General features: G+C 45.0%; 1 pseudogene; it reads left to right on the forward strand.

Annotated features, from left to right (window-relative positions):
• Positions 1–14,331: 14,331 nt before the first annotated feature.
• Positions 14,332–14,452, forward strand: LOC134947358 (5S ribosomal RNA; annotated as a pseudogene).
• The last annotated feature ends 12,404 nt before the right edge of the window (positions 14,453–26,856 follow it).

Genomic DNA, 26,856 nt, shown 5'->3' on the forward strand with positions numbered 1-26,856 from the left:
CATCGGGCTCTGCGCCTGGTCCTGGTCCCAAAAATACGGGGGACAAAAAGAGTAGGGGTCCCCCGTATTTTTAAAACCAGCACCGGGCTCCACTAGCTGGACAGATAATGCCACAGCCGGGGGTCACTTTTATACAGCGCCCTGCGGCCGTGGCATCAAAAATCCAACTAGTCACCCCTGGCCGGGGTACCCTGGGGGAGTGGGAACCCCTTCAATCAAGGGGTCCCCCCCCCCAGCCACCCAAGGGCCAGGGGTGAAGCCCGAGGCTGTCCCCCCCCCATCCAATGGGCTGCGGATGGGAGGACTGATAGCCTTTGTTGTAAAATAAAAGATATTGTTTTTAGTAGCAGTACTACAAGTCCCAGCAAGCCTCCCCCGCATGCTGGTACTTGGAGAACCACAAGTACCAGCATGCGGCGGAAAAACGGGCCCGCTGGTACCTGTAGTACTACCACTAAAAAAATACCCAAAAAAACACAAGACACACACACACCGTGAAAGTATAATTTTATTACATACATACACACATACATACATACTTACCTTATGTTCTCACGCAGGTCGGTCCTCTTCTCCAGTAGAATCCAAGGGCTACCTGTTGAAGAAATTCTACTCACCAGATCCATGGGTCCAGGCTCCTCGGCAAATCCAGGGTTAATCCACGTACTTGAATAAAGAAAAAAAAACGGTGTCCCGACCACGAACTGAAAGGGGACCCATGTTTGCACATGGGTCACCTTCCCACGAATGCCAGAAACCCACTTTGACTTCTGTCTAAGTGGGTTTCTTCAGCCAATCAGGGAGTGCCACGTTGTAGCACTCTCCTGATCAGCTGTGTGCTGCTGTCCTCACTGACAGGCGGCACACGGCAGTGTTACAATGTAGCGCCTATGCGCTCCATTGTAACCAATGCTGGGAACTTTCTGCTCAGCGGTGACGTCACTTTAGGTCAACCGCAGGGCAGAAAGTTCCCATCATTGGTTACAATGTAGCGCATAGGCGCTACATTGTAACACTGCCGCGTGCTGCCTGTCAGTGAGGACAGCAGCACACAGCTGATCAGGAGAGTGCTACAACGTGGCACTCCCTGATTGGCTGAAGAAACCCACTTAGACAGAAGTCAAAGTGGGTTTCTGGCATTCGTGGGAAGGTGACCCATGTGCAAACATGGGTCCCCTTTCAGTTCGTGGTCGGGACACCGTTTTTTTTTATTTATTCAAGTACGTGGATTAACCCTGGATTTGCCGAGGAGCCTGGACCCATGGATCTGGTGAGTAGAATTTCTTCAACAGGTAGCCCTTGGATTCTACTGGAGAAGAGGACCGACCTGCGTGAGAACATAAGGTAAGTATGTATGTATGTGTGTATGTATGTAATAAAATTATACTTTCACGGTGTGTGTGTCTTGTGTTTTTTTGGGTATTTTTTTAGTGGTAGTACTACAGGTACCAGCGGGCCCGTTTTTCCGCCGCATGCTGGTACTTGTGGTTCTCCAAGTACCAGCATGCGGGGGAGGCTTGCTGGGACTTGTAGTACTGCTACTAAAAACAATATCTTTTCATTATCACAAATGGCTATCAGCCTCCCCATCCGCAGCCCATTGGATGGGGGGGACAGCCTCGGGCTTCACCCCTGGCCCTTGGGTGGCTGGGGGGGGGACCCCTTGATTGAAGGGGTCCCCACTCCCCCAGGGTACCCCGGCCAGGGGTGACTAGTTGGATTTTTGATGCCACGGCCGCAGGGCGCTGTATAAAAGTGACCCCCGGCTGTGGCATTATCTGTCCAGCTAGTGGAGCCCGGTGCTGGTTTTAAAAATACGGGGGACCCCTACTCTTTTTGTCCCCCGTATTTTTGGAACCAGGACCAGGCGCAGAGCCCGATGCTGGTTGCTTAAATATGGGGGAACCCCTGTCAATTTTTTCCCCATATTTCTGCAACCAGGATCGGCTCAAAGAGCCCGAGGCTGGTTATGCTTAGGAGGGGGGACCCCACGCATTTTTTTTGGGGATTTTACATTGTTTAATTAAAAAAAAAAAAAATAAGAACCCCAGCACGGATCACACAGATCCGGCCGAGATTGATTGTAAAAAAAAACGGCAGTGTTTTGCTAATCACTGCCGTAAAAATAGGTAAAAAAAAACGAATGACATCGACATCGGAAGCAAAGAAAAATACGAATACGACAGCTTAGTAAATCCATCGTAATCAATTCAAAAAGTTGCAGTTTTACACTGTCGATGTCATTCGTGATTGAACTTTGACCTATTTTCGGAAATTACGAATCTTAGTAAATATACCCCAAGATGTCTATGTAACTATGTATGTATAAAGAAGAATGAAAAAAATCCACGGTTAGGTGGTATTACAATTATGGACGGACTGCCTGCCGAGTGCAGAGACACAGAGGTAGCCACAGCCGTGAACTACCGTACTGTGTCTGCTGCGACTGGATGATAAATGATATAAAAAATATATATATATCACTACTGCAGCCGGACAGGTATATATTATATATTATATAATGACGGACCTGCTGAACACTGTCTGTCAGCAGAATGAGTTTTATTTTTATAGAATAAAAAAAAAAAAACACACAAGTGAAGTCACACGACGAGTGTTTAACTTTTTCAGGCAATCACAATATAAGTATACTACTAACTATACTGGTGGTCAGTGTGGTCAGGTCACTGGTCAGTCACACTGGCAGTGGCACTCCTGCAGCAAAAGTGTGCACTGTTTAATTTTAATATAATATGTACTCCTGGCTCCTGCTATAACCTATAACTGGCACTGCAGTAGTGCTCCCCAGTCTCCCCCACAATTATAAGCTGTGTGAGCTGAGCAGTCAGACAGATATATAATATATATAGATGATGCAGCACACTGGCCTGAGCCTGAGCAGTGCACACAGATATGGTATGTGACTGACTGAGTCACTGTGTGTATCGCTTTTTTCAGGCAGAGAACGGATATATTAAATAAACTGCACTGTGTGTCTGGTGGTCACTCACTATATAATATATTATGTACTCCTGGCTCCTGCTATAACCTATAACTGGCACTGCAGTAGTGCTCCCCAGTCTCCCCCACAATTATAAGCTGTGTGAGCTGAGCAGTCAGACAGATATATATAATATTATATATAGATAATAGATGATGCAGCACACTGGCCTGAGCCTGAGCAGTGCACACAGATATGGTATGTGACTGACTGAGTCACTGTGTGTATCGCTTTTTTCAGGCAGAGAACGGATATATTAAATAAACTGCACTGTGTGTCTGGTGGTCACTCACTATATAATATATTATGTACTCCTGGCTCCTGCTATAACCTATAACTGGCACTGCAGTAGTGCTCCCCAGTCTCCCCCACAATTATAAGCTGTGTGAGCTGAGCAGTCAGACAGATATATATAATATTATATATAGATAATAGATGATGCAGCACACTGGCCTGAGCCTGAGCAGTGCACACAGATATGGTATGTGACTGACTGAGTCACTGTGTGTATCGCTTTTTTCAGGCAGAGAACGGATATATTAAATAGAGATGAGCGCCTGAAATTTTTCGGGTTTTGTGTTTTGGTTTTGGGTTCGGTTCCGCGGCCGTGTTTTGGGTTCGAACGCGTTTTGGCAAAACCTCACCAAATTTTTTTTGTCGGATTCGGGTGTGTTTTGGATTCGGGTGTTTTTTTCAAAAAACACTAAAAAACAGCTTAAATCATAGAATTTGGGGGTCATTTTGATCCCAAAGTATTATTAACCTCAAAAACCATAATTTACACTCATTTTCAGTCTATTCTGAATACCTCACACCTCACAATATTATTTTTAGTCCTAAAATTTGCACCGAGGTCGCTGTGTGAGTAAGATAAGCGACCCTAGTGGCCGACACAAACACCGGGCCCATCTAGGAGTGGCACTGCAGTGTCACGCAGGATGGCCCTTCCAAAAAACCCTCCCCAAACAGCACATGACGCAAAGAAAAAAAGAGGCGCAATGAGGTAGCTGTGTGAGTAAGATTAGCGACCCTAGTGGCCGACACAAACACCGGGCCCATCTAGGAGTGGCACTGCAGTGTCACGCAGGATGTCCCTTCCAAAAAACCCTCCCCAAACAGCACATGACGCAAAGAGAAAAAGAGGCGCAATGAGGTAGCTGTGTGAGTAAGATTAGCGACCCTAGTGGCCGACACAAACACCGGGCCCATCTAGGAGTGGCACTGCAGTGTCACGCAGGATGTCCCTTCCAAAAAACCCTCCCCAATCAGCACATGATGCAAAGAAAAAGAAAAGAAAAAAGAGGTGCAAGATGGAATTGTCCTTGGGCCCTCCCACCCACCCTTATGTTGTATAAACAAAACAGGACATGCACACTTTAACCAACCCATCATTTCAGTGACAGGGTCTGCCACACGACTGTGACTGATATGACGGGTTGGTTTGGACCCCCCCCAAAAAAGAAGCAATTAATCTCTCCTTGCACAAACTGGCTCTACAGAGGCAAGATGTCCACCTCATCTTCACCCTCCGATATATCACCGTGTACATCCCCCTCCTCACAGATTATCAATTCGTCCCCACTGGAATCCACCATCTCAGCTCCCTGTGTACTTTGTGGAGGCAATTGCTGCTGGTCAATGTCTCCGCGGAGGAATTGATTATAATTCATTTTAATGAACATCATCTTCTCCACATTTTCTGGATGTAACCTCGTACGCCGATTGCTGACAAGGTGAGCGGCGGCACTAAACACTCTTTCGGAGTACACACTTGTGGGAGGGCAACTTAGGTAGAATAAAGCCAGTTTGTGCAAGGGCCTCCAAATTGCCTCTTTTTCCTGCCAGTATAAGTACGGACTGTGTGACGTGCCTACTTGGATGCGGTCACTCATATAATCCTCCACCATTCTATCAATGTTGAGAGAATCATATGCAGTGACAGTAGACGACATGTCCGTAATCGTTGTCAGGTCCTTCAGTCCGGACCAGATGTCAGCATCAGCAGTCGCTCCAGACTGCCCTGCATCACCGCCAGCGGGTGGGCTCGGAATTCTGAGCCTTTTCCTCGCACCCCCAGTTGCGGGAGAATGTGAAGGAGGAGATGTTGACAGGTCGCGTTCCGCTTGACTTGACAATTTTCTCACCAGCAGGTCTTTCAACCCCAGCAGACCTGTGTCTGCCGGAAAGAGAGATCCAAGGTAGGCTTTAAATCTAGGATCGAGCACGGTGGCCAAAATGTAGTGCTCTGATTTCAACAGATTGACCACCCGTGAATCCTTGTTAAGCGAATTAAGGGCTGCATCCACAAGTCCCACATGCCTAGCGGAATCGCTCCCTTTTAGCTCCTTCTTCAATGCCTCCAGCTTCTTCTGCAAAAGCCTGATGAGGGGAATGACCTGACTCAGGCTGGCAGTGTCTGAACTGACTTCACGTGTGGCAAGTTCAAAGGGCAGCAGAACCTTGCACAACGTTGAAATCATTCTCCACTGCACTTGAGACAGGTGCATTCCACCTCCTATATCGTGCTCAATTGTATAGGCTTGAATGGCCTTTTGCTGCTCCTCCAACCTCTGAAGCATATAGAGGGTTGAATTCCACCTCGTTACCACTTCTTGCTTCAGATGATGGCAGGGCAGGTTCAGTAGTTTTTGGTGGTGCTCCAGTCTTCTGTACGTGGTGCCTGTACGCCGAAAGTGTCCCGCAATTTTTCTGGCCACCGACAGCATCTCTTGCCCGCCCCTGTTGTTTTTTAAAAAATTCTGCACCACCAAATTCAAGGTATGTGCAAAACATGGGACGTGCTGGAATTTGCCCATATTTAATGCACACACAATATTGCTGGCGTTGTCCGATGCCACAAATCCACAGGAGAGTCCAATTGGGGTAAGCCATTCCGCGATGATCTTCCTCAGTTGCCGTAAGAGGTTTTCAGCTGTGTGCGTATTCTGGAAAGCGGTGATACAAAGCGTAGCCTGCCTAGGAAAGAGTTGGCGTTTGCGAGATGCTGCTACTGGTGCCGCCGCTGCTGTTCTTGCGGCGGGAGTCCATACATCTACCCAGTGGGCTGTCACAGTCATATAGTCCTGACCCTGCCCTGCTCCACTTGTCCACATGTCCGTGGTTAAGTGGACATTGGGTACAACTGCATTTTTTAGGACACTGGTGAGTCTTTTTCTGACGTCCGTGTACATTCTCGGTATCGCCTGCCTAGAGAAGTGGAACCTAGATGGTATTTGGTAACGGGGGCACACTGCCTCAATAAATTGTCTAGTTCCCTGTGAACTAACGGCGGATACCGGACGCACGTCTAACACCAACATAGTTGTCAAGGACTCAGTTATCCGCTTTGCAGTAGGATGACTGCTGTGATATTTCATCTTCCTCGCAAAGGACTGTTGAACAGTCAATTGCTTACTGGAAGTAGTACAAGTGGGCTTACGACTTCCCCTCTGGGATGACCATCGACTCCCAGCGGCAACAACAGCAGCGCCAGCAGCAGTAGGCGTTACACGCAAGGATGCATCGGAGGAATCCCAGGCAGGAGAGGACTCGTCAGAATTGCCAGTGACATGGCCTGCAGGACTATTGGCATTCCTGGGGAAGGAGGAAATTGACACTGAGGGAGTTGGTGGGGTGGTTTGCGTGAGCTTGGTTACAAGAGGAAGGGATTTACTGGTCAGTGGACTGCTTCCGCTGTCACCCAAAGTTTTTGAACTTGTCACTGACTTATTATGAATGCGCTGCAGGTGACGTATAAGGGAGGATGTTCCGAGGTGGTTAACGTCCTTACCCCTACTTATTACAGCTTGACAAAGGGAACACACGGCTTGACACCTGTTGTCCGCATTTCTGGTGAAATACCTCCACACCGAAGAGCTGATTTTTTTGGTATTTTCACCTGGCATGTCAACGGCCATATTCCTCCCACGGACAACAGGTGTCTCCCCGGGTGCCTGACTTAAACAAACCACCTCACCATCAGAATCCTCCTGGTCAATTTCCTCCCCAGCGCCAGCAACACCCATATCCTCCTCATCCTGGTGTACTTCAACACTGACATCTTCAATCTGACTATCAGGAACTGGACTGCGGGTGCTCCTTCCAGCACTTGCAGGGGGCGTGCAAATGGTGGAAGGCGCATGCTCTTCACGTCCAGTGTTGGGAAGGTCAGGCATCGCAACCGACACAATTGGACTCTCCTTGTGGATTTGGGATTTCGAAGAATGCACAGTTCTTTGCTGTGCTGCTTTTGCCAGCTTGAGTCTTTTCATTTTTCTAGCGAGAGGCTGAGTGCTTCCATCCTCATGTGAAGCTGAACCACTAGCCATGAACATAGGCCAGGGCCTCAGCCGTTCCTTGCCACTCCGTGTGGTAAATGGCATATTGGCAAGTTTACGCTTCTCCTCCGACAATTTTATTTTAGGTTTTGGAGTCCTTTTTTTACTGATATTTGGTGTTTTGGATTTGACATGCTCTGTACTATGACATTGGGCATCGGCCTTGGCAGACGACGTTGCTGGCATTTCATCGTCTCGGCCATGACTAGTGGCAGCAGCTTCAGCACGAGGTGGAAGTGGATCTTGATCTTTCCCTAATTTTGGAACCTCAACATTTTTGTTCTCCATATTTTAATAGGCACAACTAAAAGGCACCTCAGGTAAACAATGGAGATGGATACTAGTATACAATTATGGACTGCCTGCCGACTGCAGACACAGAGGTAGCCACAGCCGTGAACTACCGTACTGTACTGTGTCTGCAGCTAATATAGACTGGTTGATAAAGAGAAGATGTCTATGTAACTATGTATGTATAAAGAAGACTGAAAAAAATCCACGGTTAGGTGGTATACAATTATGGACGGACTGCCTGCCGAGTGCAGACACAGAGGTAGCCACAGCCGTGAACTACCGTACGGTACTGTGTCTGCAGCTAATATAGACTGGTTGATAAAGAGAAGGGGGTATATTTACTAAGCTCCCGATTTTGACCGAGATGCCGTTTTTTCTTCAAAGTGTCATCTCGGTTAATCTCGGTCATTTACTAAACACTAATCACGGCAGTGATGAGGGCATTCGTAATTTTTTGCTAGTTCAGGTAAAAAATTACGAATGAATACACCATCGGTCAAATTACGCCTGTTTAGATATGAATCTCGGTCATTTACTAAGAAGTGCAAAGCAAAAAAACACAAAACACTGCCGTGAAAAATTACAACTCGTAAAAAAGTCCTAAAAAAAAACAGACCTGCTTTTTTTTTCCGTGATTTGAGATGCATGCAGGGATCCATGAGATCCGTGCATGTATATCAGTGGGAAGGGGTGGGAAAGTGCTTATTTTTGCCAAAAAAATTGCGTGGGGTCCCCCCTCCTAAGCATAACCAGCCTCGGGCTCTTTGAGCCGATCCTGGTTGCAGAAATATGGGGAAAAAAATGACAGGGGTTCCCCCATATTTAAGCAACCAGCATCGGGCTCTGCGCCTGGCCTTGGTCCCAAAAATACGGGGGACAAAAAGAGTAGGGGTCCCCCGTATTTTTAAAACCAGCACCGGGCTCCACTAGCTGGACAGATAATGCCACAGCCGGGGGTCACTTTTATACAGCGCCCTGCGGCCGTGGCATCAAAAATCCAACTAGTCACCCCTGGCCGGGGTACCCTGGGGGAGTGGGAACCCCTTCAATCAAGGGGTCCCCCCCCCCAGCCACCCAAGGGCCAGGGGTGAAGCCCGAGGCTGTCCCCCCCCATCCAATGGGCTGCGGATGGGAGGGCTGATAGCCTTTGTTGTAAAATAAAAGATATTGTTTTTAGTAGCAGTACTACAAGTCCCAGCAAGCCTCCCCCGCATGCTGGTACTTGGAGAACCACAAGTACCAGCATGCGGCGGAAAAACGGGCCCGCTGGTACCTGTGGTACTACCACTAAAAAAATACCCAAAAAAACACAAGACACACACACCGTGAAAGTATAATTTTATTACATACATACACACATACATACATACTTACCTTATGTTCTCACGCAGGTCGGTCCTCTTCTCCAGTAGAATCCAAGGGCTACCTGTTGAAGAAATTCTACTCACCAGATCCATGGGTCCAGGCTCCTCGGCAAATCCAGGGTTAATCCACGTACTTGAATAAAAAAAAAAAACGGTGTCCCGACCACGAACTGAAAGGGGACCCATGTTTGCACATGGGTCACCTTCCCACGAATGCCAGAAACCCACTTTGACTTCTGTCTAAGTGGGTTTCTTCAGCCAATCAGGGAGTGCCACGTTGTAGCACTCTCCTGATCAGCTGTGTGCTGCTGTCCTCACTGACAGGCGGCACACGGCAGTGTTACAATGTAGCGCCTATGCGCTCCATTGTAACCAATGCTGGGAACTTTCTGCTCAGCGGTGACGTCACTTTAGGTCAACCGCAGGGCAGAAAGTTCCCATCATTGGTTACAATGTAGCGCATAGGCGCTACATTGTAACACTGCCGCGTGCTGCAGTTCCAGAAGTGTTTTGAACACAACAAACAAGAATTACAGGTATATGAACAATCCATCATAGATCGCAAACGAACAAAATACGCCAGAGACAAAAAGGACTTTGCCTCGGGAAGAGTTTTCAAATGGCAAAGGTCTAACTGGAAAAGAAATACAACCCAATATACAGGTGAATATTCATCTTCAGAGGCGGAAACATCTGGAACTGAAGACACTGCTGACTACGTACCCGAAAAACGTTTAGGATCTAGAGGACAAGCAAGTAGCAACCAATATATTCCCTCCCCCTCTACTACCTCTTCCACTTCTTTTTTAGGGAACCCCCGAACAGGGAGGGTACGAGGAAGACAAAGAGGAGGAAGACGAGGAGGGGGCGGAAGAGGAAGAAGAGGTCAGCAACAATGGGATTTCTCACCCCCTCTGACCCGAAATACACAGAGGAGATGACAACCACCAGTCCTCTGACTATGGTGGAAAATACACAGTATAATAATAAACTTAAAATTATCAATCTTTCTGAACATATACTTACAGATGCACAAAAATCCATATTAAGTAAAGGTCTGACATTTTCTCCCACGGGACACTTTGAAAGGTTCAGATGGGAGAAGGACCTGAAACTATTTGGAAGGAAATTAATCCTGACAAAACTTTATAGTGATAAAACGACTCCCACTACTACAAGAGGAGAAACCCCTGAAATAGAAGAAACCGCAACCCCAGATCTTCAAGCAATGGAGGAAGAAGCACTGACTGCATTATATGAATTACAACAAGACCAAGACAGGTCTAATCATATGGACCATAGACCACCTATCAGACCAGTTATTAAGAAGAAATCCACATATTACCCACCAGAACAAATATGTCCAGAAGTTCAGGTATTTCAAAAATTAGTTGCAAAAGAATTTGATCTCATCCATACCAATAAAAAACATTTCCGCCACTCAAATATGACGTATCAAGAAAGAAAAGCCATGAGGGAGATACAAACATGGCAGGATGTCCTAATCAAGCCCTCGGACAAAGGAGGCAATATTGTGATCTGGCCAAAAACAGACTATATTAATGAAGCATTACGTCAATTAGAATCCACTGACTGTTACAAAAGAATACTTCTTAACCCTCCGGATAACTATATGTCGGTCTATTGCAAAATTATTACTCAGGCCCGAGAACAAGGATTAATTACAAAACAAGAATATGAATATTTACATATTCAGAATCCAAAAATTCCCACATATTACATGCTGCCAAAAGTGCATAAAAATATACTAAAACCACCTGGACGACCAATAGTATCAGGTATAGGAGGACTAACCGAAAAGGCTAGCATCTTTTTGGATTTGCATCTTAGACATCTTGTACTGGGCCTTCCTTCATATATACAAGACACAGCAGATATACTTAGGAAATTACACGATGTGAAATTGGAGGATAACCAATACCTGGTATCATTAGACGTAGAAGCACTATATACCTCAATTGGTCACACAGAGGGCATAGCAGCAGTCGAACATTTTCTGCACAATGAAGGCTGGGAGGATTTTCACACTTTTCTGATCAAACTGTTGCACTTTGTATTGCATTATAACTTTTTTGTATTCAATGACAGATTTTACCTCCAAACGCGGGGTACTGCTATGGGGGCAGCCTGTGCGCCCACCTATGCGAACATCTTCTTAGGATGGTGGGAGAAAGAATTCGTCTTCAAGGATACCCATGATGATTTTACATCTAATATCATCATGTGGACAAGATATATAGATGATATCTTTTTGATATGGGAAGGGGACCTACAACTGTTACACCAGTTCATAGAGTGCCTAAATGACAACAATCTTAACCTTCGCCTTACCCACAACATCAGCCAAACGGAGCTACCTTTCTTGGACCTAATGCTATATAAGGACCCAGAAGGAATGATCGCCACAAGTCTGTACCGTAAAACCACTGCGACAAACACCCTGCTGCATCAGACTAGTTCACACTTTCATCCCACCATAGAAAACATACCAAAAGGAGAATTCCTGCGTCTTCGCAGGAATTGCTCAGATGATCACAAATTCAAAAAACAGAGTATAGAACTAGCCCAACGATTACGTGAAAGAGGGTACAGTAATACTTCAATAAAAAAAGCCTCTCGGAATGCAGAGTTTGTCCCCAGGGAGGATATCATCTTTAAGAAGAAAGAAACAATACAAAACACAAATACCATCAGATTCGTGGGTAATTATTGCCATGAATGGAAGGAAGTCAGTGAAGCAATACAAAAACATTGGCATGTATTGCATACTGACCCCGACTTAACAGAAAAACTGGGCACACGCGTCTCCATGAGTTGGCGAAGGTCCAGAAATTTAAAAGACCATTTGGTCCAAAGTCATTTTCAAAGAATACCAACAAAGAAAAACACCACAACAGGAACATATCCCTGTGGTAGATGCAAAGCTTGCAGACATATTGAAGCAGTGAAGGAAGTAAAAGACAAATATGGGTCAGAACTCAAAATTAATGACTACATGAACTGTCTGACTGAAGGTGTCATCTATTGTATCAAATGCAGTTGTGATAAAAAATATGTGGGTATGACCACTCGCCCACTGAAACAACGTGTCTTAGAACACATTGGGACTATACGTAATGCCACCTCTGATAAAAGAAAGATGAAACCACTGACCACAGTAGCACGCCACTTCTACCAACATCATGACAACAGATGGGAGGACCTTAGAGTCTTTGGACTCGAAAAAATCAAACTCGGAATACGAGGTGGAAGCTTGACTGATATCCTTTTGAAGAAAGAATGTGAGTGGATTTTTAAGTTAGGCACTATTCATCCGTTTGGTATGAATGAAAACATCAATTATGGAGTTTTCTTAAACTGAATACATCAATCCCAGTGCTCCAATATCCTTTCTTCTTATCCTTTTCTTTTTCTTCTTTTTTCTTCTTCTTCTTCTAACCTCTAATTCACTCTATTTAATTTTATCATCAACTGCACCTATTGTATGAATACTATAATTCAGCTCACACCTTAGTTCACAACCATTACTAATGGTACTAAATTAATTTAAAACTCAATTTTATTAATAACATTTATCTATAATTATTATATTAATCCAATAATTCTCCCACAATCACCTGTCCCCCCTCCTTTCCTTTGCCCCCCCCCAACCCCCCCCCCCCCAAACCCTCACCAAACCTCCCCCAAAACCCCCCCCTTTTTCCCTCCCCTTTCTCTCCCTCCAAAAATCCATTCTTTCCCCCCCCCTCCCCCCTTTCCCTCCCCCCCCTTCCCCCACATACAAAAGTTTTTCTCACAATTATATATTTCACAATAATATATGTTTTGTTCCTTTAAACACAATTTTATAATTATTATAATAATCAATTTGACATTCCTAGGTTTAGCAGTCACGATCATTTATTCACCTATATTATACTTACACCCCTATTTTAAATTCATATATACATATATAAAGAAAATAACCATTTATAAAAATTGTATCTGTTTTTCCTTCTTAATATGTACATAACCACTTTAATAATGGCACAGGCACACAAGTGCTGTGCATGCTTTTAATAATCAGTGTCTGTCAAGTTTTCTATACTGTAATCAATTGTTCCACATATGATACTGTCACCTTATCCTTACCCCTTGTAAATATTAACCAAAAGAATTAATCCTACCAGCTCTTTTTTAAATAAATAACTATATGATCGCTCATCTTTTAGCTCATTGGTCCCTCTAACTGTCAATCAGGACATAATACTCAATGGGAACCTGTAAATACGATACTGACTATGATAGGCTGAATCACCTATCAATCATCTGCTTAGAGCCAATCAGTACACAGTATCACCAATATAAGGACAAACCAGTAGGTGAGAACCTACTGACGCCCTGTGACCAAGCTTTATGCGAAACGTACGTCAGGACATTACCTCACGGTCACGTGGTGCGCACACGTGACCGCAACGAGCCGCTCACGGCTAAGTCCGTCGCCTAGGAAACCGGAACAACAGGAAGCACAGTGCGGCCGGAGCCCGACAACAAGCCCAACGTGGGCAGACGCGGGCGTACGCGGCCGGCACCCTCCAGACACCAGGATCTCCCTCTCCACACAAGTAGGATCTAAACCTTAAATTGTATATGGTTAATTCTATGCATCAGCATATGGAAAGGTAATTAGTAATACTAGTAAAATCTTGCCTATATGTTATACAGACTGCTAAAATACATCAAGTGATATTAATTATCAAAGGAATACATATCTAACGGAATTTGGGTCCACATCTTTATCAAAAAAAGCAGATGTGGATACATCTGTCAAAGCTTGGACCCCATTCAAACAACAAAAAACGCTTTCTGTTTTTTCCTTTACACTGTATGGGCACTCAATGAATACATACAGTGTCACCTCAGTTGATATTAATTCACTATCAGTTTTTTGAGAGCTGTATTTTTTCACTACTCAGCTGAGCTATGGAATTTATAGTGCAACTACGCATGTAACCTGTGGCTTTGGAGACCAAATTTGGAGGTCCCTTTTTTCCTTTTGCATGACAATAATATTATTTATTCAATGTCAGATTTACATGTATGTGATAATTATGCAATATATAGGTTTTTTCCTGCCCATACTGCGACCACTTAAGCCCTGATGGGTATTTAATTCTTGAATATATCCTATCAATTGTGATAGAAACCCCCCCCCCCCCTTATCTTTACATCAAACCAGCTGTGTTTCTCTCAAATTTGTGGCTCATACGACAAATAATAATCGGCTCTTATCTGTGCACATTTGTGGACACAGTGTGACAAGGGTGAGCATAAGGTCTGCGGTCATACCCCGCTGGAGATGCCCAATCTCATCTGATCTTGGAAGCCAAGCAGTGGAGGGCCGGGTTAAGTACTTGGATAGGAGACTACTAAGGAACACCCTGGTACTGCAAATATTTGCCGCCCACCTGTCACTACTAATAGAGCACCAATTATGTCTCGGTTATGACCTATGATTCAATTATCTGCTAGGATCAAAATTCCCATTTGGGATATATAGCAGTTCACAAATGACGGTCATTTTTCCAATAAATGAGCAATTTATAATTACAGATTGAGCCACAGCTGGATATACCCATCCCGGCCAGAATTAGGTATTGGTACCTTATATTCTGCATATTATTCCCTATATTTTCGCAGGGTCACTATTTAAACATACACTGGCGCCTATTTTTGAACTCCCCAATAATCATTTTTAATGAGAATTAATAAAAATCATTATTTTAGCTAGCAAAAAAATTTTTTTGACATTGGAGTCATACAATATTATCTGTATATGAGTGCTTCCCAAAAAAGAGTCTTCTTTTTTCTCCTTAAAGTTTATACCAAAAATACGAATACGACAGCTTAGTAAATCCATCGTAATCAATTCAAAAAGTTGCAGTTTTACACTGTCGATGTCATTCGTGATTGAACTTTGACCTATTTTCGGAAATTACGAATCTTAGTAAATATACCCCAAGATGTCTATGTAACTATGTATGTATAAAGAAGAATGAAAAAAATCCACGGTTAGGTGGTATTACAATTATGGACGGACTGCCTGCCGAGTGCAGAGACACAGAGGTAGCCACAGCCGTGAACTACCGTACTGTGTCTGCTGCGACTGGATGATAAATGATATAAAAAATATATATATATCACTACTGCAGCCGGACAGGTATATATTATATATTATATAATGACGGACCTGCTGAACACTGTCTGTCAGCAGAATGAGTTTTATTTTTATAGAATAAAAAAAAAAAAAACACACAAGTGAAGTCACACGACGAGTGTTTAACTTTTTCAGGCAATCACAATATAAGTATACTACTAACTATACTGGTGGTCAGTGTGGTCAGGTCACTGGTCAGTCACACTGGCAGTGGCACTCCTGCAGCAAAAGTGTGCACTGTTTAATTTTAATATAATATGTACTCCTGGCTCCTGCTATAACCTATAACTGGCACTGCAGTAGTGCTCCCCAGTCTCCCCCACAATTATAAGCTGTGTGAGCTGAGCAGTCAGACAGATATATAATATATATAGATGATGCAGCACACTGGCCTGAGCCTGAGCAGTGCACACAGATATGGTATGTGACTGACTGAGTCACTGTGTGTATCGCTTTTTTCAGGCAGAGAACGGATATATTAAATAAACTGCACTGTGTGTCTGGTGGTCACTCACTATATAATATATTATGTACTCCTGGCTCCTGCTATAACCTATAACTGGCACTGCAGTAGTGCTCCCCAGTCTCCCCCACAATTATAAGCTGTGTGAGCTGAGCAGTCAGACAGATATATATAATATTATATATAGATAATAGATGATGCAGCACACTGGCCTGAGCCTGAGCAGTGCACACAGATATGGTATGTGACTGACTGAGTCACTGTGTGTATCGCTTTTTTCAGGCAGAGAACGGATATATTAAATAAACTGCACTGTGTGTCTGGTGGTCACTCACTATATAATATATTATGTACTCCTGGCTCCTGCTATAACCTATAACTGGCACTGCAGTAGTGCTCCCCAGTCTCCCCCACAATTATAAGCAGTGTGAGCTGAGCAGTCTGACAGATATATATAATATTATATATAGATAATAGATGATGCAGCACACTGGCCTGAGCCTGAGCAGTGCACACAGATATGGTATGTGACTGACTGAGTCACTGTGTGTATCGCTTTTTTCAGGCAGAGAACGGATATATTAAATAGAGATGAGCGCCTGAAATTTTTCGGGTTTTGTGTTTTGGTTTTGGGTTCGGTTCCGCGGCCGTGTTTTGGGTTCGAACGCGTTTTGGCAAAACCTCACCGAATTTTTTTTGTCGGATTCGGGTGTGTTTTGGATTCGGGTGTTTTTTTCAAAAAACACTAAAAAACAGCTTAAATCATAGAATTTGGGGGTCATTTTGATCCCAAAGTATTATTAACCTCAAAAACCATAATTTACACTCATTTTCAGTCTATTCTGAATACCTCACACCTCACAATATTATTTTTAGTCCTAAAATTTGCACCGAGGTCGCTGTGTGAGTAAGATAAGCGACCCTAGTGGCCGACACAAACACCGGGCCCATCTAGGAGTGGCACTGCAGTGTCACGCAGGATGTCCCTTCCAAAAAACCCTCCCCAAACAGCACATGACGCAAAGAAAAAAAGAGGCGCAATGAGGTAGCTGTGTGAGTAAGATTAGCGACCCTAGTGGCCGACACAAACACCGGGCCCATCTAGGAGTGGCACTGCAGTGTCACGCAGGATGGCCCTTCCAAAAAACCCTCCCCAAACAGCACATGACGCAAAGAAAAAAAGAGGCGCAATGAGGTAGCTGTGTGAGTAAGATTAGCGACCCTAGTGGCCGACACAAACACCGGGCCCATCTAGGAGTGGCACTGCAGTGTCACGCAGGATGTCCCTTCCAAAAAACCCTCCCCAAACAGCACATGACGCAAAGAGAAAAAGAGGCGCAATGAGGTAGCTGTGTGAGTAAGATTAGCGACCCTAGTGGCCGACACAAACACCGGGCCCATCTAGGAGTGGCACTGCAGTGTCACGCAGGATGTCCCTTCCAAAAAACCCTCCCCAATCAGCACATGATGCAAAGAAAAAGAAAAGAAAAAAGAGGTGCAAGATGGAATTGTCCTTGGGCCCTCCCACCCACCCTTATGTTGTATAAACAAAACAGGACATGCACACTTTAACCAACCCATCATTTCAGTGACAGGGTCTGCCACACGACTGTGACTGATATGACGGGTTGGTTTGGACCCCCCCCAAAAAAGAAGCAATTAATCTCTCCTTGCACAAACTGGCTCTACAGAGGCAAGATGTCCACCTCATCTTCACCCTCCGATATATCACCGTGTACATCCCCCTCCTCACAGATTATCAATTCGTCCCCACTGGAATCCACCATCTCAGCTCCCTGTGTACTTTGTGGAGGCAATTGCTGCTGGTCAATGTCTCCGCGGAGGAATTGATTATAATTCATTTTAATGAACATCATCTTCTCCACATTTTCTGGATGTAACCTCGTACGCCGATTGCTGACAAGGTGAGCGGCGGCACTAAACACTCTTTCGGAGTACACACTTGTGGGAGGGCAACTTAGGTAGAATAAAGCCAGTTTGTGCAAGGGCCTCCAAATTGCCTCTTTTTCCTGCCAGTATAAGTACGGACTGTGTGACGTGCCTACTTGGATGCGGTCACTCATATAATCCTCCACCATTCTATCAATGTTGAGAGAATCATATGCAGTGACAGTAGACGACATGTCCGTAATCGTTGTCAGGTCCTTCAGTCCGGACCAGATGTCAGCATCAGCAGTCGCTCCAGACTGCCCTGCATCACCGCCAGCGGGTGGGCTCGGAATTCTGAGCCTTTTCCTCGCACCCCCAGTTGCGGGAGAATGTGAAGGAGGAGATGTTGACAGGTCGCGTTCCGCTTGACTTGACAATTTTGTCACCAGCAGGTCTTTCAACCCCAGCAGACCTGTGTCTGCCGGAAAGAGAGATCCAAGGTAGGCTTTAAATCTAGGATCGAGCACGGTGGCCAAAATGTAGTGCTCTGATTTCAACAGATTGACCACCCGTGAATCCTTGTTAAGCGAATTAAGGGCTGCATCCACAAGTCCCACATGCCTAGCGGAATCGCTCCCTTTTAGCTCCTTCTTCAATGCCTCCAGCTTCTTCTGCAAAAGCCTGATGAGGGGAATGACCTGACTCAGGCTGGCAGTGTCTGAACTGACTTCACGTGTGGCAAGTTCAAAGGGCAGCAGAACCTTGCACAACGTTGAAATCATTCTCCACTGCACTTGAGACAGGTGCATTCCACCTCCTATATCGTGCTCAATTGTATAGGCTTGAATGGCCTTTTGCTGCTCCTCCAACCTCTGAAGCATATAGAGGGTTGAATTCCACCTCGTTACCACTTCTTGCTTCAGATGATGGCAGGGCAGGTTCAGTAGTTTTTGGTGGTGCTCCAGTCTTCTGTACGTGGTGCCTGTACGCCGAAAGTGTCCCGCAATTTTTCTGGCCACCGACAGCATCTCTTGCACGCCCCTGTTGTTTTTAAAAAAATTCTGCACCACCAAATTCAAGGTATGTGCAAAACATGGGACGTGCTGGAATTTGCCCATATTTAATGCACACACAATATTGCTGGCGTTGTCCGATGCCACAAATCCACAGGAGAGTCCAATTGGGGTAAGCCATTCCGCGATGATCTTCCTCAGTTGCCGTAAGAGGTTTTCAGCTGTGTGCGTATTCTGGAAAGCGGTGATACAAAGCGTAGCCTGCCTAGGAAAGAGTTGGCGTTTGCGAGATGCTGCTACTGGTGCCGCCGCTGCTGTTCTTGCGGCGGGAGTCCATACATCTACCCAGTGGGCTGTCACAGTCATATAGTCCTGACCCTGCCCTGCTCCACTTGTCCACATGTCCGTGGTTAAGTGGACATTGGGTACAACTGCATTTTTTAGGACACTGGTGAGTCTTTTTCTGACGTCCGTGTACATTCTCGGTATCGCCTGCCTAGAGAAGTGGAACCTAGATGGTATTTGGTAACGGGGGCACACTGCCTCAATAAATTGTCTAGTTCCCTGTGAACTAACGGCGGATACCGGACGCACGTCTAACACCAACATAGTTGTCAAGGACTCAGTTATCCGCTTTGCAGTAGGATGACTGCTGTGATATTTCATCTTCCTCGCAAAGGACTGTTGAACAGTCAATTGCTTACTGGAAGTAGTACAAGTGGGCTTACGACTTCCCCTCTGGGATGACCATCGACTCCCAGCGGCAACAACAGCAGCGCCAGCAGCAGTAGGCGTTACACGCAAGGATGCATCGGAGGAATCCCAGGCAGGAGAGGACTCGTCAGAATTGCCAGTGACATGGCCTGCAGGACTATTGGCATTCCTGGGGAAGGAGGAAATTGACACTGAGGGAGTTGGTGGGGTGGTTTGCGTGAGCTTGGTTACAAGAGGAAGGGATTTACTGGTCAGTGGACTGCTTCCGCTGTCACCCAAAGTTTTTGAACTTGTCACTGACTTATTATGAATGCGCTGCAGGTGACGTATAAGGGAGGATGTTCCGAGGTGGTTAACGTCCTTACCCCTACTTATTACAGCTTGACAAAGGGAACACACAGCTTGACACCTGTTGTCCGCATTTCTGGTGAAATACCTCCACACCGAAGAGCTGATTTTTTTGGTATTTTCACCTGGCATGTCAACGGCCATATTCCTCCCACGGACAACAGGTGTCTCCCCGGGTGCCTGACTTAAACAAACCACCTCACCATCAGAATCCTCCTGGTCAATTTCCTCCCCAGCGCCAGCAACACCCATATCCTCCTCATCCTGGTGTACTTCAACACTGACATCTTCAATCTGACTATCAGGAACTGGACTGCGGGTGCTCCTTCCAGCACTTGCAGGGGGCGTGCAAATGGTGGAAGGCGCATGCTCTTCACGTCCAGTGTTGGGAAGGTCAGGCATCGCAACCGACACAATTGGACTCTCCTTGTGGATTTGGGATTTCGAAGAATGCACAGTTCTTTGCTGTGCTGCTTTTGCCAGCTTGAGTCTTTTCATTTTTCTAGCGAGAGGCTGAGTGCTTCCATCCTCATGTGAAGCTGAACCACTAGCCATGAACATAGGCCAGGGCCTCAGCCGTTCCTTGCCACTCCGTGTGGTAAATGGCATATTGGCAAGTTTACGCTTCTCCTCCGACAATTTTATTTTAGGTTTTGGAGTCCTTTTTTTACTGATATTTGGTGTTTTGGATTTGACATGCTCTGTACTATGACATTGGGCATCGGCCTTGGCAGACGACGTTGCTGGCATTTCATCGTCTCGGCCATGACTAGTGGCAGCAGCTTCAGCACGAGGTGGAAGTGGATCTTGATCTTTCCCTAATTTTGGAACCTCAACATTTTTGTTCTCCATATTTTAATAGGCACAACTAAAAGGCACCTCAGGTAAACAATGGAGATGGATGGATTGGATACTAGTATACAATTATGGACGGGCTGCCGAGTGCCGACACAGAGGTAGCCACAGCCGTGAACTACCGCACTGTACTGTGTCTGCTGCTAATATATAGACTGGTTGATAAAGAGATAGTATACTCGTAACTAGTATGTATGTATAAAGAAAGAAAAAAAAACCACGGTTAGGTGGTATATACAATTATGGACGGGCTGCCGAGTGCCGACACAGAGGTAGCCACAGCCGTGAACTACCGCACTGTACTGTGTCTGCTGCTAATATATAGACTGGTTGATAAAGAGATAGTATACTCGTAACTAGTATGTATGTATAAAGAAAGAAAAAAAAACCACGGTTAGGTGGTATATACAATTATGGACGGGCTGCCGAGTGCCGACACAGAGGTAGCCACAGCCGTGAACTACCGCACTGTACTGTGTCTGCTGCTAATATATAGACTGGTTGATAAAGAGATAGTATACTCGTAACTAGTATGTATGTATAAAGAAAGAAAAAAAAACCACGGTTAGGTGGTATATACAATTATGGACGGGCTGCCGAGTGCCGACACAGAGGTAGCCACAGCTGTGAACTACCGCACTGTACTGTGTCTGCTGCTAATATATAGACTGGTTGATAAAGAGATAGTATACTCGTAACTAGTATGTATGTATAAAGAAAGAAAAAAAAACCACGGTTAGGTGGTATATACAATTATGGACGGGCTGCCGAGTGCCGACACAGAGGTAGCCACAGCCGTGAACTACCGCACTGTACTGTGTCTGCTGCTAATATATAGACTGGTTGATAAAGAGATAGTATACTCGTAACTAGTATGTATGTATAAAGAAAGAAAAAAAAACCACGGTTAGGTGGTATATACAATTATGGACGGGCTGCCGAGTGCCGACACAGTGGTAGCCACAGCCGTGAACTACCGCACTGTACTGTGTCTGCTGCTAATATATAGACTGGTTGATAAAGAGATAGTATACTCGTAACTAGTATGTATGTATAAAGAAAGAAAAAAAAACCACGGTTAGGTGGTATATACAATTATGGACGGGCTGCCGAGTGCCGACACAGAGGTAGCCACAGCCGTGAACTACCGCACTGTACTGTGTCTGCTGCTAATATATAGACTGGTTGATAAAGAGATAGTATACTCGTAACTAGTATGTATGTATAAAGAAAGAAAAAAAAAACACGGTTAGGTGGTATATACAATTATGGACGGGCTGCCGAGTGCCGACACAGAGGTAGCAACAGCCGTGAACTACCGCACTGTACTGTGTCTGCTGCTAATATATAGACTGGTTGATAAAGAGATAGTATACTCGTAACTAGTATGTATGTATAAAGAAAGAAAAAAAAAACACGGTTAGGTGGTATATACAATTATGGACGGGCTGCCGAGTGCCGACACAGAGGTAGCCACAGCCGTGAACTACCGCACTGTACTGTGTCTGCTGCTAATATAGACAGGTTGATAAAGAGATAGTATACTCGTAACTAGTATGTATGTATAAAGAAAGAAAAAAAAACCACGGTTAGGTGGTATATACAATTATGGACGGGCTGCCGAGTGCCGACACAGAGGTAGCCACAGCCGTGAACTACCGCACTGTACTGTGTCTGCTGCTAATATATAGACTGGTTGATAAAGAGATAGTATACTCGTAACTAGTATGTATGTATAAAGAAAGAAAAAAAAACCACGGTTAGGTGGTATATACAATTATGGACGGGCTGCCGAGTGCCGACACAGAGGTAGCCACAGCCGTGAACTACCGCACTGTACTGTGTCTGCTGCTAATATAGACTGGTTGATAAAGAGATAGTATACTCGTAACTAGTATGTATGTATAAAGAAAGAAAAAAAAACCACGGTTAGGTGGTATATACAATTATGGACGGGCTGCCGAGTGCCGACACAGAGGTAGCCACAGCCGTGAACTACCGCACTGTACTGTGTCTGCTGCTAATATATAGACTGGTTGATAAAGAGATAGTATACTCGTAACTAGTATGTATGTATAAAGAAAGAAAAAAAAACCACGGTTAGGTGGTATATACAATTATGGACGGGCTGCCGAGTGCCGACACAGAGGTAGCCACAGCCGTGAACTACCGCACTGCACTGTGTCTGCTGCTAATATAGACTGGTTGATAAAGAGATAGTATACTCGTAACTAGTATGTATGTATAAAGAAAGAAAAAAAAACCACGGTTAGGTGGTATATACAATTATGGACGGGCTGCCGAGTGCCGACACAGAGGTAGCCACAGCCGTGAACTACCGCACTGTACTGTGTCTGCTGCTAATATATAGACTGGTTGATAAAGAGATAGTATACTCGTAACTAGTATGTATGTATAAAGAAAGAAAAAAAAACCACGGTTAGGTGGTATATACAATTATGGATGGGCTGCCGAGTGCCGACACAGAGGTAGCCACAGCCGTGAACTACCGCACTGTACTGTGTCTGCTGCTAATATATAGACTGGTTGATAAAGAGATAGTATACTCGTAACTAGTATGTATGTATAAAGAAAGAGAAAAAAACCACGGTTAGGTGGTATATACAATTATGGACGGGCTGCCGAGTGCCGACACAGAGGTAGCCACAGCCGTGAACTACCGCACTGTACTGTGTCTGCTGCTAATATAGACTGGTTGATAAAGAGATAGTATACTCGTAACTAGTATGTATGTATAAAGAAAGAAAAAAAAACCACGGTTAGGTGGTATATACAATTATGGACGGGCTGCCGAGTGCCGACACAGAGGTAGCCACAGCCGTGAACTACCGCACTGTACTGTGTCTGCTGCTAATATATAGACTGGTTGATAAAGAGATAGTATACTCGTAACTAGTATGTATGTATAAAGAAAGAAAAAAAAACCACGGTTAGGTGGTATATACAATTATGGACGGGCTGCCGAGTGCCGACACAGAGGTAGCCACAGCCGTGAACTACCGCACTGTACTGTGTCTGCTGCTAATATATAGACTGGTTGATAAAGAGATAGTATACTCGTAACTAGTATGTATGTATAAAGAAAGAAAAAAAAACCACGGTTAGGTGGTATATACAATTATGGACGGGCTGCCGAGTGCCGACACAGAGGTAGCCACAGCCGTGAACTACCGCACTGTACTGTGTCTGCTGCTAATATAGACTGGTTGATAAAGAGATAGTATACTACTAATATTATATATACTGGTGGTCAGGTCACTGGTCACTAGTCACACTGGCAGTGGCACTCCTGCAGCAAAAGTGTGCACTGTTTAATTTTAATATAATATTATGTACTCCTGGCTCCTGCTATAACCTATAACTGGCACTGCAGTAGTGCTCCCCAGTCTCCCCCACAATTATAAGCTGTGTGAGCTGAGCAGTCAGACAGATATATAATATATATAGATGATGCAGCACACTGGCCTGAGCCTGAGCAGTGCACACAGATATGGTATGTGACTGACTGAGTCACTGTGTGTATCGCTTTTTTCAGGCAGAGAACGGATATATTAAATAAACTGCACTGTGTGTCTGGTGGTCACTCACTATATAATATATTATGTACTCCTGGCTCCTGCTATAACCTATAACTGGCACTGCAGTAGTGCTCCCCAGTCTCCCCCACAATTATAAGCTGTGTGAGCTGAGCAGTCAGACAGATATATATAATATTATATATAGATAATAGATGATGCAGCACACTGGCCTGAGCCTGAGCAGTGCACACAGATATGGTATGTGACTGAGTCACTGTGTGCTGTGTATCGCTTTTTTCAGGCAGAGAACGGATTATAAAGTAAACTGCACTGTCCTCACTAGTAAACTCTCTCCACTCAGTCTCTACACTTCTACAGTAACAGTACTCCTCCTAGTCAGCTCCAGTAAATCTCTCTCAGTCTCTTATAATCTAAATGGAGAGGACGCCAGCCACGTCCTCTCCCTATCAATCTCAATGCACGTGTGAAAATGGCGGCGACGCGCGGCTCCTTATATAGAATCCGAGTCTCGCAATAGAATCCGAGCCTCGCGAGAATCCGACAGCGTCATGATGACGTTCGGGCGCGCTCGGGTTAACCGAGCAAGGCGGGAAGATCCGAGTCGCTCGGACCCGTGAAAAAAAACATGAAGTTCTGGCGGGTTCGGATTCAGAGAAACCGAACCCGCTCATCTCTAATATTAAATAAACTGCACTGTGTGTCTGGTGGTCACTCACTATATAATATATTATGTACTCCTGGCTCCTGCTATAACCTATAACTGGCACTGCAGTAGTGCTCCCCAGTCTCCCCCACAATTATAAGCTGTGTGAGCTGAGCAGTCAGACAGATATATATAATATTATATATAGATAATAGATGATGCAGCACACTGGCCTGAGCCTGAGCAGTGCACACAGATATGGTATGTGACTGACTGAGTCACTGTGTGTATCGCTTTTTTCAGGCAGAGAACGGATATATTAAATAAACTGCACTGTGTGTCTGGTGGTCACTCACTATATAATATATTATGTACTCCTGGCTCCTGCTATAACCTATAACTGGCACTGCAGTAGTGCTCCCCAGTCTCCCCCACAATTATAAGCTGTGTGAGCTGAGCAGTCAGACAGATATATATAATATTATATATAGATAATAGATGATGCAGCACACTGGCCTGAGCCTGAGCAGTGCACACAGATATGGTATGTGACTGAGTCACTGTGTGCTGTGTATCGCTTTTTTCAGGCAGAGAACGGATTATAAAGTAAACTGCACTGTCCTCACTAGTAAACTCTCTCCACTCAGTCTCTACACTTCTACAGTAACAGTACTCCTCCTAGTTAGCTCCAGTAAATCTCTCTCAGTCTCTTATAATCTAAATGGAGAGGACGCCAGCCACGTCCTCTCCCTATCAATCTCAATGCACGTGTGAAAATGGCGGCGACGCGCGGCTCCTTATATAGAATCCGAGTCTCGCGATAGAATCCGAGCCTCGCGAGAATCCGACAGCGTCATGATGACGTTCGGGCGCGCTCGGGTTAACCGAGCAAGGCGGGAAGATCCGAGTCGCTCGGACCCGTGAAAAAAAACATGAAGTTCTGGCGGGTTCGGATTCAGAGAAACCGAACCCGCTCATCTCTATTTATATTAGAGATGTGCTGCGGGCATTTTTCGTGTTTTGTGTTTTGGTTTTGGTTCTAATTCCACTTTCATGTTTTGGTTTTGGCTTGGTCTTGCCAAAACCACCCTTTCGTGTTTTGGTTTTGGATCTGGATGATTTAAAAAAAAAACATAAAAACTGCTAAAATCAGAGAGAGAGTCATTTTGATCCAACGGTAATATTTACCTCAATAACATTCATTTCCACTAATTTCCAGTCTATTCTGAACACCTCACAAAATTGTTTTTAGGCCAAAAAGTTGCACTGAGGTGGCTGTATGACTAAGCTAAGCGACCCAAGTGTGCGGCACAAACACCTGGCCCATCTAGGAGTGGCACTGCAGTGTCAGACAGGAGGGCAGATATAAAAAAAGGCCCCAAATAGCACATGATGCAAAGAAGAAAAAGAGGTGCACCGAGGCTGTTGTATGACTAAGCCAAGTGACACAAGTGTGCGGCACAAACACCTGGCCCATCTAGGAGTGTCACTGCAGTGTCAGACAGGAGGGCAGATATATAAAAAAAAGGCCCCAAACAGCACATGATACAAAAAAGAAAAAGAGGTGCACCGAGGCTGTTGTATGACTAAGCCAAGCGACACAAGTGTGCGGCACAAACACCTGGCCCATCTAGGAGTGTCACTGCAGTGTTAGACAGGAGGGCAGATATAAAAAAAAGGCCCCAAACAGCACATGATGCAAAGAAGAAAAAGAATTGCAATGAGGTTGCTGTATGACTAAGCCAAGCGACACAAGTGTGCGGCACAAACACCTGGCCCATCTAGGAGTGGCACTGCAGTGGCAGACAGGATGGCAGATTTAAAAAAATAGGCCCCAAACAGCACATCATGCAAAGAAGAGAAAGAATTGCAATGAGGTTGCTGTATGACTAAGCTAAGAGACACAAGTTTGTGGCACAAACACCTGGCCCATCTAGGAGTGGCACTGCAGTGTCAGACAGGAGGGCAGATATATATAAATAAAAGGCCCCAAACAGCACATGATACAAAAAAGAAAAAGAGGTGCACCGAGGCTGTTGTATGACTAAGCCAAGCGACACAAGTGTGCGGCACAAACACCTGGCCCATTTAGGAGTGGCACTGCAGTGGCAGACAGGATGGCAGATTTAAAAAATAGGCCCCAAACAGCACATCATG

Source organism: Pseudophryne corroboree, chromosome 7, assembly GCF_028390025.1.
Source record: "Pseudophryne corroboree isolate aPseCor3 chromosome 7, aPseCor3.hap2, whole genome shotgun sequence".
Classification (NCBI taxonomy): domain Eukaryota; kingdom Metazoa; phylum Chordata; class Amphibia; order Anura; family Myobatrachidae; genus Pseudophryne; species Pseudophryne corroboree.